This window comes from Oryctolagus cuniculus, chromosome 18 (genome assembly GCF_964237555.1).
Source record: "Oryctolagus cuniculus chromosome 18, mOryCun1.1, whole genome shotgun sequence".
Lineage (NCBI taxonomy): Eukaryota > Metazoa > Chordata > Mammalia > Lagomorpha > Leporidae > Oryctolagus > Oryctolagus cuniculus.
The window spans coordinates 65,637,100-65,651,234 of NC_091449.1; positions in this window are offsets into that span (position 1 = coordinate 65,637,100).

Genomic DNA, 14,135 nt, shown 5'->3' on the forward strand with positions numbered 1-14,135 from the left:
GGCATTTAGGATTAAGTCTCACGCAGTGAGCATTTAGCAGCAGCACGCAGTGTGCTGGCGGCACTTTCCAAATGACTGGAAACTCTAAAAATTCTCCAGAAACCACTCACTGCCCTGTTGCCAAAAGTCGGCATTCCTGTCCGTCGAGGGCTCCGTCCCTGAGATGAGACGCTGCAGTCACTGGAAAGAGCTTTTAGATTCTGCTAGAACGTCTACGATGCAGAGAACCAGAGAACGCAGCCTGCCCCTAGGAGTGTGTGTCAGTTTTGCATGAGGTTCTGATTCACGTGCAGTGATGACCACAAAAGTCTGGCAGGATTTCAGCCCGGTCACTCCACCTGCTCCGTGGTTCAGGGTGAGGAGAGAGGCCAGGTCAGCCGTGCGCCAGTGGCTCGGCCGGGACAGAAGTGGCCGGCGGCAGGCTCCAGGTTTTAAGAAGTCTTACTTAGTGATTTAAGCTAACAGAGCAGCAAGTGGATTGGTTTCAGAAAACAAGGCAATGGCTGTTGTCACTGAGTGCAGTGCCGGAGGGAGGCCTCGCGGGTGACCCCGCGGTGGCCCTGCACAGCGGGCGCCCGAGTTCAGCGGTGCTACAGTGCTCCCGGGGAGCCCGAACGAAAGCAGTACGCTTTGGGCTCCAGCTGCCCGCGTCACCGCCATCACTGTCTGTATCTTAAAGATGTACTTCTATTGAGAGAGAAGTTGTCCTGTTCATGAGCTGTACGGGGGGTGCGGGAGTCTGGCCGGCAGGCTGTGCTGTGCGGCCGTGTGTCCTGCTCACGTGGGCCGGGTGTGTCCGAGCCTGGGACTGGCCCCTGGAGAAAATAGGGCTTGCTGTGGGGGGGTCGGGACTTCCGGGAGTTGGCTTCCTTGCGTTGCAGTGACTTCGAAGGCAGGCTCCTTGGAGCAGTGAATAAAGGTGCCTGAAATCCTGCCACCAACGCTTCCTCCGTGTGACAAGTTCATGTGGGGGCGGGCGTTTGGGATGTGCCGTGTCGGAGTGCCGCCGCTGATTCCAGGTCCGCGTGCTGCCGGTGTGCAGCCCCTGGGTCCTGCCAGGGCGTGGGTGGAGCTCCTGGCCTCCACCTGGCCCAGTCCAGGCTGTCGGAGGCAGGCAGTGGCGAGAGAACCAGTGGACGGATGAAAGGTCGATTCCCTCTCTTTCTCACTCCGCCTTTCAAAACAAAAATCCTTCTACAAGTGTTTGGTGTTCCCACTGAAACGCACGCAGCGCGGGACTGAGCAGGTGCAGGCCGCGGTGCTGGACGGACAGTGGGGTTCGCCCGGGGGTTCCCCAGGGCACTCGTCCCTGGGGCACCGCAGGAGCGGAGTTTCTGTGGGCACCTGGGCTTAGGAATCGCCCTGCACCAGACGCAGCTTGCGAGAGCTCCGGTTGCCGGCTGGCCGGTGCAGGGTTCTGGGTGTCACTTTCTCCCCTGCCGGTTCCCGAGGTCCTGACCCGGGGTCACACCCACCACCTGGCTCAGGTGCACTCTGGTAGACAGGTCGAGGCCGAGTGAGGGCGAGGCCGAGTGAACGCGTCCAAGGCGGAGCCCTGGGTCCTGTTTGTAAACACTGTAAACACGTTGTCAAGCTTCGGCCCCCGCCTCAGGCTTGGAGCAAGACCCAGCCCTGCACCACACGGGCTTTGTCACCTCGGTGGGACCATCGTGTTTGAGAGACGCTTGCCCTGCCATTAGGACGGTAGCCGTGGGTGACAGCCGCACCTGCCCACGGCAGAGCCTGAGCACCAGGTGACCACACGCTCCACCCACTGCCTCCCAGCCAGGCACAACCAGGTTAGCTGAAGCCGCTGCCCCTCCCCGCAGCAGGCCGACTCCGGGGTGGTGGCCGGCCGCCTGCGCTGTGGGCTCTGCGGCACCTCGCACTGTGGCCAGGCAGGAGAAGCTCCCCTGGTTCTTCAACCGTCTGCTGCCGTGTAGGCCAGGGGTCGTCCTGGGGCCACCGTGGTGGGCTTGGTCCCCCGCCTCAGCCCCAGCACCTGCCTCGCTGGGCCTGAAGTTAACCCACTCTGCGTGGAGGCGCACTCGCCAAACCTTGCCGTCTTTATTTCCTCCTCAGTTTTGTTCTACTTTGTTCCTGCCACCCTCCGCAGACCCAGCCCGCAGCGTGTCGGGTAACTCAAGGTTAATTTGCCTTTGTGAGGCCTTGGAGCGCTGTTGCCATGGGAACAGCGTCCGCCAAACAGCCAACCTAAAAATTGAACTTTTTACAGTCCTGTTTGCAGGCCGAAGGCTCTCTATTCAAGGAATTGTTTCTGTGTTTGGCAGCTAATAAGTCTTTAATTAGATGAAAGTGGAAGGGTTTGTCACATCCAACCCTGAAAATCAGCTGGCAGCAGCTAACGAGGGTGGGGCCACTTTTCTGGCTAAGCCTGTCTCGCGCCCTCCTCAGCTGGCAAATGAGGACCCTGGGAGCCCCGCAGCTGTGCGGCTGCCGCCGAGCCCCCCTCCCCTGGGAACCCCCCCCCCCATGCACGTCCAGCCCCCGCTACCTTGCTGGATCTGGAAATTCACTGTCTAAAGACTGATTTTGCATTTTCGGTTAAACATAACCTCGAGTTAAGTGATCAACCCGCCTGACGGGAATTTCTTACTCATAAGTGAAACTGCTCACAGCTGCAAGAGAACCGGACCGTCCTCCTGAGCTAGTCCAGGACAGCTCCGGAAACCCAGCTGCCCAGTGCTTGCCCTGCCCCCGCCCGGCGCGGCTCACCCCCCACAATGAGCCACTTGGCGCCTCTCCTCTCAGCCGTACATATTAAGTGAGAATAATTATTTTTTAAATCATGCAAACTTGTTCTTGAAAGGTGGGGCCCACCTCTGCACCGGGCAGTGAGTTTCTGAGAGAGGGAACCCGCTGGAGCCACTCCCCCTGGCCAGCGGGCTTCCTGCGGAACAGGAGAGCAGCCATTTGGCTGGACCGCTGTGAAGAAATGGTTGTATGCCCGGGGCTTAGGGTGCACGACGAGCAGTGGATCCCGACAGGTCAGAGCCGTTTGGGTCGTCCGTGGGTTTATCTTTCTTTACTCACAGTGGTGAGAGATGCCCCGGGGACAGCCACTTGTCTCCCACAGCAGCGGGGCCACAGGAGATGCCTGCCTTGGGTCCAGGGCGGCGGGGGGACTCACAGACGCCTACACAAAGGCCCGGGCGGCCGCTGCCAGCCAGGCTCCCAGCTGCCTGTAGGGGTTGACAGGCACAAGTGGCCCGGAGCCAAGCCTTGCGTTGCAGACCTGTGGGCAGCTGGTCAAGCAGGTGGGCCTGTCGGTTACTGGGACGCTGGTCACCACAGTGGCACAGCAGTACAGGAGCGCAGCCATAGGGGGCGTGGGCAGAAGGCTGGGAACCCACACAAGTCCTCCAGACACACGGGAGCGCCTGGGTGATGTGCACACACGTCAGGCGCGTAAACGTGCTGGGCGGACATGCAGCCCGCCTACGGAGAAAGCGCACAGCGCCAGGGGGCCGGGGAAGCAGGTGCGGCGCACCTGTGAAGTGGGACTAGGCAGGCCCCTGCGCGGGGCCTCGGGCGTGAGGCTCTTCTGTGAGCCGCCGCGAGTGGCCGCCCAGGGTCCGGGCAGCCACCATTCCTCTCGCCGGCTTCGGCGCTGGCTTCACCTGCCCCTCATTCTCTCGTGGCCAAGAAGTTTGAAAGAGGCAGCAACGTCAGTCAGACAAGTGCACTCACCACCTGATGGCGGGGCGAGTCTCTTGTATTTGTTGCTTTTTTCATTTTTTTTTAAAATTTATTTGGCAGGTAGAGTTATAGACAGTGAGAGAGACAGAGGAAGGTCTTCCTTCCATTGGTTCACCCCCCAAATGGCCGCCGTAGCCGGAGCTGTGCCGATCCGAAGCCAGGAGCCAGGTGCTTCTCCCGGTCTCCCAAGCACTTGGGCCATCCTCCACTGCACTCCCGGGCCACAGCAGAGAGCTGGCCTGGAAGAGGAGCAACCGGGACAGAATCCGGCGCCCCGACCGGGGCTAGAACCCGGTGTGCCGGCGCCGCAGGCGGAGGATTAGCCTAGTGAGCCGCGGCGCCGGCCCCTGTTTTTTTTTTCAAAGGCAGGGGAGGGGGGTAGGGAGCCTGGAAAGCCATCGGGTCTCCCACGTGGCGGGCGGGGACCCCAGCACTTGGACCATCACCTGCCACCTCCAGGGTGGGCGTCCGCAGGAAGCGGTCTGAAGTCGGACGGGACACCGCACCAGCCGCCCATCGCCAGGAGGGCCCACGTGGTCTCGAGGACTGACGGCCCGAGGGGGAGGGACTTCCTGCCGAGAGCGGAAGTGGGGCGTCGCGCTCCGTCCCGTGCCGGAAGCAGGCCTTGGTCGTGGACGTCCGGGCCCCTAGAAGGTGAGTGGACAGTGTTCCGTCCAGTGTCGACTTCCCAAGCAAAGCACAAGTGGTCTGAGCCCTGGGCTCGCGAGCCGGCCGCGCGGGGAGGGCGGCTCGGGCCGGCCGCAGACTGGCCCCCGGCGGTGCATCCTGCAGGATGCCGCGACCGCGCCTAAATGCCGCCTGCTTGCAGGGCGGCGTGCTGGGGGAGCCCTGCGGGGTCACGTCTCAGAGCTCGGGGTGCTGCTGGCTCCGGGGGTCGGGGCGAGAGACGCCGCTTAACCCTCCGACAGCGCACGGGCGGCCCCAAGCAGACGTCCGCCGTGCAGGGGCTGCCAGAGCCCAGCTCAGCCCGTGGGCGCTACAGCCGAGGCCTGGGACGAGGCCCCTCCTTATAGCTCCTGGGGACGGACAAGAGCAGGGTCGCATCTGCACGGCCAGAGGAAGGGCCCGCGATGGGCGGCACGCGGGTGGGCGGCACGCGGTGGGCAGGTCCTTTGGTGGGCGGCCCGGGGGTGGGCAGGCCCTTGGTGGGCGGCACGCGGTGGGCGACCCGCGGTGGGCAGGCCCTCGGGTGGGCGGCCCGGGGGTGGGCAGGTCCTCGGGTGGGCGGCACGCGGTGGGCAGGCCCTCGTGTGGGCGGCCCGGGGGTGGGCAGGCCCGCGGTGGGCAGGCCCTCGGTGGGCGGCACGCGGGTGGGCGGCCCGGGGGTGGGCAGCCCGCGGTGCTTGGGACACCCTCGGCCGTGCTTTCCGGGCTGTAAACCCTTGCACGGGAGATGGGTGGGCGAGCACGTGCGAGCCGCCTGGGGCGTGTTGCAGACGCTGGGTGGGGCGCCCAGGCGCAGCACCTGCCGGCTCCCACGGGCAGTGGGGATCGGGGACCGTGAAACCAGAGGTCCGTCTCCACTGCTGATCCGGGGCCGACCTCGGTGTTGGAGCCCCGGGACTTGGGCACGTGCTGTGTGGCTGTGTGTGTGTCCACAGCTGGGTGCCTCCCTGTGAGAAGTCCCTGGCAGCTGACGGCTTGTTAACCACATTGGGCTGCAGCCCCCCCCCCCACGCACTTTTTTTTTAAGGGAGTTGGGAGATGGAGAAGTCTCCCATAGGCTGGTTCAGTTTCCAAATGCCCACAGCAGCTGAGGCTGGACCGGGCCACGGCCAGGAGCCGAGGACCCAATTTCGGTCTCGTGTGCAGGGCAGGGACCCGGGTCCTGAAGCCTGCACTCTGTGCCTCCCGGGATGCCGATCGGCAGGAGGCGGAACCCAGGCCCTACCAGCAGGGGACGACGGTGTCCCAGGGACATCTTTGTTTTTTAAAGATGTATTGGATTGGCCGGCGCCGGGGCTCACTAGGCTAATCCTCCGCCTTGCGGCACCAGCACACCAGGTTCTAGCCCCGGTCGGGGCCCGGATTCTGTCCCAGTTGCCCCTCTTCCAGGCCAGCTGTGCCCAGAATCTCACTGAGGCACACGACTGGCCTGAATTCTTGGTGGGGCGGAAGCCTGGGCATGGGCAGAACACAAATGCTGACGTGCGGAGTGTTGGGGGCACAGCGTCCAGAGGAATTGGCCGCCCCCACGTGGGCACGGAGCTGTGAGGTCAGCCCAGCTCCGTGCTCCCCAGTTAGGACCTGCATTCCCTGGGGCCGTAAGAGGACCCTGAATGGTTCGAGTCCTTTGGCAGCCGTGTGTCCCACCTGCTGTCTGGTGAGCAGATTGCAAAGTGGTTCGTGGTCCCCACCCGTCGGGGGCAGCCCCGTGCGCCTTCACCCCCGTGGCTGGTCTCAGAGCCCTGCAGCTGCGAGGGTGGTTGCTTGGCGTGGCTGCTGCTGTTGTCACCAGAATGTGTAGCCGGGGCTCTGCCAGGGGCCGCGCTGGTGCTCCCCGACCTTGGCTGTCCTCCCGGCCACCCACACCCTGCTGGACCAGTCTGGCAGGTGTGTCCAGAATCGCCGACTCAGCCGAAACTCTGCCCCAGACTTGCCGGGTTTACTCAGGCTGATCTGGAGTCCAGTAGTTCTGGGTAAGATCTGTTAGTGCTTCCACAGGTCACGGCCCAGCAAGCTGAGAACTGCGTGCCTTTCACTGTGAGCGCTGGCGGTCAGCGGGGAGGCGGCGTCCAGAGCCCTCGCTGAACGGTGTGGGTTTGTCTGCTTTTATGCAGACAGGGGGATCACATAGCCCTGAGACGTTAAACCTCCTGCGCCCAGGAACCCACCCAGCTGTTGGCTTCTGGACCTTGACACCTCCTCACCAGGAGCGCTCGCGTTGTGGCCACGGCCCGTCCGCTGCCTCTTCCGATGCCTGCTGTGCGTCTTGGTGCAAGGCAGGGCAAGTGCTCTGCCTCAGATTCAGCAAAGTGCCCATCAGGAGAGCGCGCGGGGTCTGGGAGTCACCACTGTGCAGCCCAGCGCAGGAGCGTCAGCTGGGAACTTGGCTGGAGCGTAGGAACCCAGGCCCACCAGCCCACGGATTTGGAATCCTTGCCTGGGCCCGGAGCCTGGCCTGCAGTGTGTCACCAGCAGCGTCTGATCTCCATCCAGAGAGAGAACCGGGCCGTCGGCTCCGCCGAGGTTGTCTGTGCCTCTAGGCGTGCAGGAGCTCCCGGGGCCGTGGGGAGCTTGCGCGTCCCAGGCCCTTCATGCCAGGTCCTCATTCAGTGTGTGCAGCCGGGCTGGGATCCACGTTTGCGACATTTGCCCAACCGATGATTTCTGTCCAGTTCCGAGCTCCTCGTCTGAGCTGTCTCCCGGGCAGGGACATGATGCACGTGGCCAGTGCTGTTGTTCGTGGGTCACTCGGGCCTGGGCCAACCCTGAGGCAGCCTAATTACCCATGCCTAGCGCCTGACCCTGCCTGCCCGCGGAACTCAGGCGCCCACCGCAGCTGGGCAGGTGGAGTGCGAGGGGCCCACGGTCCCAGGCTGGACCCACTGCACATCTGCTGGCTGCCTGTTAAAATGTACCTCAGAAAAAAGTCGTTTCAACTCTGAAACCACAGAAGGCTGTCCAGTCACCCAAGCTTGATTTAAAAGGTTTCGAGGAACATGGTAAATATTTTACCAGGAGGATGCTTCACTCCATCAGAAGATTATTTATTAAAAGCTAGTCATTTTTTAGTTCATTTATCTTTATTTCCATGACAGCACCTCCTTTTCATCTGGACACATTTTTCTGCTCTCAGCAGGTTAAGCCGCTGCAGTACATCAGTGCGTTTAAATGTCATTTGACGAAAATAACGAGACTTTACTAATAATGGAGTGATGTCTTTCAGATTACATCGTACAGGCGTTTCGGGGGGTCGTGGGCACAGCTTCGTGCCCTTGGAACGCCGTCAGGTGGAAGGAAGAGCAAGCCCCTGCTTCGCCTTGCGTCCGCAGTGCTGCAGGCTGTGGCCGGCACGCAGCTTCTCTCTCAGCAGAAGGGCAGCACTGGGTGCTTCAGCCAGAATCCAGGCGCAGAGTCCAAGCACTTACGTTAAATATTCTGTGTCTGAAATAAACTCGCAGAAGAGTTTTGGCCACAAGCACGACTGAAGAGGGCCGAGACGCTGGGGTCTTTAATGAGCTGGTAAATGAGCAGTCCAGAGCAAGGCGGTTCTGGGAAGGCCTGGGGGATGGGCTGCCCTGTGCCACCCTGCGCTGGCCTCAGCTCTCCCCTGCTGGCAGCACCACGTCTGCCCGCGTCACACCTGTGGGCCCCACTCCGAAACCCTCCCGCCACGCACCTCAGATCCTCGTGAAGCTGTGTCCTCCCCACAGAAGAGGTGCCGAGGCGCGGATCCCCGGTGCCTGCAAGAAGTAGGAGGGAATCAAGTCAGAGCGCTGCACCCCGACCCGGTGAGTGGTGTCACTAGAAGAGGAGGAAAAAGAGACGGACAGGGGAGGCCAGGTGGCCCCCAAGGCTGGCACTGGAGCTGACGCGCGGTGAGGAACAGCCTCCCTTGGGGCCTCTGAAGAGAAAGCGCACTGCGGACACCTTGGCTTGGGACTTGGCGGTGCCCAGACTGAGAGAGGGCCAGCGTATGCTGTCGGAAGCCACCCAGCTCGTGGTGATGAGTGTGACTGTCCCGGGACATCAGTATCACTTCTGGCAAGGAGGCTGGGAACGCTCTCCGGGCTCTGCCCAGCCCCCTTGTGGTGCTGGGCGGCCATCAGACCCTGCTCTGGACTGCGAGATGTCTGTCCCCAAAGCCTGCCGGGAGGCTAGGAAGGCGCTGACTGTGCGGACTGTGGCCCGATGCCTTTTTCGCCCTTTTGGGTCCTGCTCCATCACAGTACCGGGAGCGCCAGAGCCCTCTTCTGCCCCTGAGTGACAGCCGTGAAGTTGGGATGCCAAGGGGCGGAAGACCTGAGAGCTGCGTGACACCAGCCCGCCCCACTGCCCGGGGGGGAGGGAGTGCGTGCGCACAGCACCTGGTGGTTGGCCCAGTCCACACTGACCACGTGGGAAGTCTGGCGGGCTTCCTGGAGGCCGTGGCATGACAGAGCTGTCACTCCTCCTCCTCTTCCTCTGCCCTCCGCGTCACCTGCTTCTCCCCCTCTCCTCCTCCCCACGCCTCTTTCTCGGGGGCCATCCTGCTGTAATCCCCAGCAGGCTTCCTTCCCCTAGGAGTCTTTGGCCTGGTGCTGGCCACGTGGCGTGACTGTCTCATAGCCGTCACCAGCAAAGAGCACTGGGACACCCTGGATAGCTGAGAACCCGCTGGGGCTCGGCCTCCTCTGAGCCCCGGTGGAATGTCAGGGAGGGGCAGCGCCTGGAAAGCCCTGCTGCCCGCTTTGCCCAGGGTCGCCCGTCTGTCCCAGGAGCTCCAAACGCGCCTCCCCTCTTCCCGGTCTGCCGTCACTCCTTTGGACTGTCTCCAGCCGAGCGTGTGGAGCCAGGCTCTCGAAGGGAATCATAACTGCTGTAGCCAGGGTAGGTGTAGTCTGGAGGAATTAAGATTTTTTTCATAAGCAAGTAAATTGGGAATTAAATCAGATCTGAAACCTCACTGCAAGCTTCTGACAACTTGTTAGCAGAAAGTGATTGCTCGAGCTGGCGACGTCCGTGATCTGAGAGGCTTAGGAAAGCTGAGATCGCAGAGGGAAGGGGAGTAATGAACTTGAAATGCATCCGTTTTCCAGCGTGTTGTTATGGAAGTTCTCAGACATGCTTCAGGGTCAGAGAGCCTGGGCCGTGAACTTGCGTGTGCGCCGTCTGCGCCGTGTGCACACCGCCTCCCCCTCACCGAGCCATCAGCACGCCACTTGGCTGCCTTTCTGAGCCTCTTTCTCCGTCTGAGAATGAATTGATTTCTGCGTTTATCTGAAAGGGAGAAAGAGAGGAGATATTCCCTCTGCTGGTTTGCTGCCCAGTTGCCCGCCACTGCCAAGCCAGGGTCCAGGAACTCCATCAGGGTCTCCCACACGCGTGGGAAAAAGCCGTCCCTGAGGCCAGCGTCGCCGCAGGTCCTCATGGAGACGTGTGTGTCTCCCAGCCAGCTGCTGAGCTGGAGGAGGATTTGCCGCACGCACCGCTGTGTTCTGCCAGGCTCAGGCTCACCTCATGGCTGGAGCACTGACACGGGGCTCCCCGCTACCTGCTGAAGTGGGGGGGGGGGGCAGACAGCAGGCACAGGGAGCTAAGTCACCAAATCCATGCACCTGGCTGAGGTCCCAGGCGTTCTCCCAGTACAGCTTCCTGCTGCTCTGCGTCCTGAGAGGCAGGTGCTGGCTCGAGCGGGGGGGGCCCCGACTCCCCTGTGGGAACCAAGATGGAGTTCTGGGTTCCCGGCTGCAGCCTGGCGCCAGCACTGGCTGTTATGGGTATTTGGGGAGTGAACCAGCAGAGGGAAGAGATCTCTTTCCCCCTCTACCAAATTCAAACAAAAAGTATGCAGATTGAAAATTTTTTTCAGATTTATTTTATTTATTTCAAAGAGTGACGGAGAGAGAGAGACAGAGATCTTCCCACTGGTTCACACTCTATATAGCCGCAACAGCCTGGGTGGGGCCGGGCCAAAGCCAGGAGCCTGGAATCCATCCAGGTCTCCCGCATGGGTGGCAGGGGCCTGAGGACTTGGGTCATTTTCCGCCTTCCCAAGCACATTAGCAGGAATCTGGATCAGAAGTGGAGGAACCAGGACTCAAACCAGCCCCTCAGTATGGGATGCGTGCATCACAGCCGGTGGCTTAACCCACTGTGCCCCAGTGCTGGCCCCAGATAAAAATTTTTTTAAGTAAAGTGTGTGGGGAGCCAGCACCGTGGCTCACTTGGTTAATCTTCCTCCTGTGGCACCGGCATCCCATATGGGCACCGGGTTCTAGTCCTGGTTGCTCCTCTTCCAGTCCATCTCTGCTGTGGCCCAGGAGGGCAGTGGAGGATGGCCCAAGTGCTTGGACACCTGCACCCACTTGGGAGACCAGGAGGAAGCACCTGGCTCCTGGCTTCGGATCAGCGCAGCACCAGCCGTAGCGGCCGTTTGGGGGGTGAACCAATGGAAGGAAGACCTTTCTCTCTGTCTCTCTCATTGTCTAACTCTAGCTGTCAAAAAATAAATAAATAAAGTGTGTGGTAGGTTCAGGCATTCCGCAGCGGCTTCAGTGCAGACTAACAACTGGGCGAATAGGAAGAGTGCCTCCGCCTCCTGCAGCCCGCGCCTCTGGGATGGGGGCTGCGCGGGCTTTTCCGGGCTGAGCGGGAAGCGGAACGGTCCTGCAGGGTCTGTGCCCGGTGCGGTGCTTCCCAAACGGCGGGTGCTCACCAGGCCTTTGCAGCTGGAAGTGACCGGAGAGCTGTAGCTGGAGGGGAAGAGACCTCGGGGGTCGCTGCTTTCAAGCCCGAGATCACAGTCTCAGGAAGCCATCTCGGCTGAAGGCAGGACTCAGGCTGACACACGGGCTGCCTGCAGCTCGCTGTCCTGTGCGCCGTCCGTGTCCTCTCTCACTCGACTCAATCTGCTCCCCGCAGGTGTCTGGGGTGAGGCGGGAACCAGGAGGAAGGAAATTGGCTTCAGGAGATTTGTGCTGCTCAGAGCCAGGCTGCCGCCAGCACAGGGGGCCGGTTGTCCACCCCAGCTGCCTGAGCAAGGGTGAGCATGGCGGGTCCGCGCAGTTTCAGGGTGGCGTCGGGCACAGCTGAATCGGGGGCCTCAGACCCGTCAGGAGGGGGCGCCAACTTTGCTGTCCTGTTTGCTGGTTTCGCTGTCGTGGTCAGATGGACATCAGCGGTTCCAGGTTGCAGGCGACCTCCAGTCCAGTTCCTCAGGAACACGTGTCCCTGGGCCGTGTTCCCACGCTCATCCTGGGGGGCGTCTCATTGGTCTGCCGTGGGGTACATGGCTGTCCCTGAGTCAGTCACAGAAGCCAAGAAGGGTGGAAGGACCTGATTGGCCAGGACTGGGTTCATGCTTTCCCCAGCCAGCACAGTTGGCACCAGTGCACTGGAGCTGAGAACAGGTGGGTGAGCATCACCTGATGGAATCAGGCGCTGTTTCCAGAAAAAGAAGGAACTCGGAGCTCACCAGTGAGGAAAAGCTCTGTTCCGGCAGGTTCCCCTAATTCCCTAGTCCCACTTCCCCCTCCTCTTCCCCACTGAATCTCCTCTCAGTCAATGCAGGTAGCTTCCCCCATGGCCAGATCATCTCTGACCCAAATGTGCACCCCAGAGACAAGTTTCTTGCTGTTCACAACTCGTTTCAATTTCAGCCTGAGCCCTCAATCAATTGAGGGCTCTAAAAAGGGAGAAAACATTTATTAAGCACCCACTGAACGCCATATGCCAAGCCCTCTGCCAATGGTGCCCGATTCTGGCTTGTTGCTGTGGGTTCATTCTGAGAGGAGGAGCGTGGTGGGGGCAAGAGGTGCGGCGTCACCACACAGACCCCGGGAGTCGGGTGCAAGCGGGCCAAAGGCCAGCAGCCTGCAGACTCGTTTATTTCACTTGGTGCAGCAGCTTATATAGCTGAGGCAGCCAATTGAGTCAAGGGGCAGTTTATGCCCTAACCAATCACAGCCTGTTGCCAGGCAGGCTCCTTTGGCAGGTGGGTTTTGAAGCCATTCCTGAGTAACTGACGCTCGCTCCCAGTGGCCATCTTGGCATGGCCTTCCCATGCCACCACACTGGCTGCTCCTTGGGATCCCTGAGGAACTTGTACACACAGCAGCGTGGGCCCCGCCTGCACCAGCTCCGGCTGACGGCTCCCGGCTCGCTGCCCAGCGTGTCAGGATCTCAGGGTTGAGAATTCTGCCCTGGGCAGCAGCACAGGCGACAGAGAGCCTCTAGGGGCTGAGCAGATGACAGGTGGCCGTTTTGGAGGGCGCCCCAGGGAGCAGATCTCTGAGTCAGGTTCAGCAAGTCTGGCGTGACCACCTCGTTCTAACAGAGCTGACCACACAATTTTTTGGACCTAGGGCAAAATGAAAATTCAGGATCTTTTGTTCAAACTCTTGAAGAATTTCAGGATGCCAACCGCAGAGCACGAAGCCCCACACAGGGCCCACATGTGGTCACGTGGCCAAGAGGCCAGCCCCTCGCTCAGGCCCATGGTGACAGCAGTGTCATCTCACCCCTCTCAGCAACACAGCTCCTTTCCGTTCAAGGGATAGCTTTTCCCTCTGGGGCAGCCGAGCAGGTCAAATCAAGGTCATGAGTGTGTGGCTGAGAGTGGACTGAGTTACCCATTGCCAAGGGAGGGAGGTGGTGGTGGATGGTCCTAAGGTTACCTGCCATGCATGGGGAACCAGCCTCCAGCCGTGGCCAGCAGAGAGCAGCACTGTGCCACTAAGGCCCGGAGAGTCGGCCAAGACCATAGACTCCTCTGCTAGGTGTGCCAGGGAGCCCACAGAATTGACTCCCGTTCTCAAAACTAAAGCAGATAAAGTCCAGAGAAACAACACCCAGTCGTCACCAGTGCCGCGTGCAAACAAAGCAGGATGCAGGACCCCCCCAGGATGAGGGACTTCCCGGGCCCTAAGGAGGAGACTGTCTCCTCAGCCATGTTTCACTTGCCGTCCAGGACGACCTGCAGGTGGGCTCAGTCCCCCTTGTTTCTAGGCAGAAGGGTGGATGATGTGCTGAGGTTTGCTCTGGGATGTGCTGGGCTCCTTTCTCCTTCTCCCCCAGGAACTTGGCACGTGCTGTTTTGCTTCACATGACATGTATGTCACTTGGCTGACAGCTGTGCGGGCTGACATCAGCTCAGAGCTCCATTGTCTGGCAGGGCTGTGTGCCCCACCCCGTATGCACTTGGCTGACAGCTGTGCAGGCTGACGTCAGCACAGACCGTCGTCTAGGTAGAGCTGTGCAGGTCTTGCAGACCTGGCCCAGGACTCTGCTGAACCAGTCTCCATGTCGCCTTCTCTGGCCCTTCAGAGCTTTCTCCCCACTTGCCCAAGCACCACAAGGCTGCTGGGGGCTTCGCCCAGCACTGACTCCCTCGTGTCCTGGCAGCGCCTGGCACTCGCCCACAGTCACACAGCTGACGGGGCGGGGGGGGGGGGGGGGCTAGTGTCCAACCCAGATCCTCTGACCCCCAGGTCAGTCCACTTCCCATTTCACCTCGTTGCAAGGAGGAGCAAATGCCAGTTACAAATAGGGTGAAGAAATTTTTTTTTCTTTTTTAATGATACGACTTGCCGTGTGTGTTACCACGTCAGGTTTTCTCAAACTCTTAGAAGAAGCGTGAGCCTGCCCCACAGAGACGAGCCCCGTCCTGACCCCCTCTCTGCCCCCAGAGCATCAGCGATACACCTGTCGCTCAGTCTCAGGGAGCGGCTGAGCCCCTCCGCAGGTGGTCT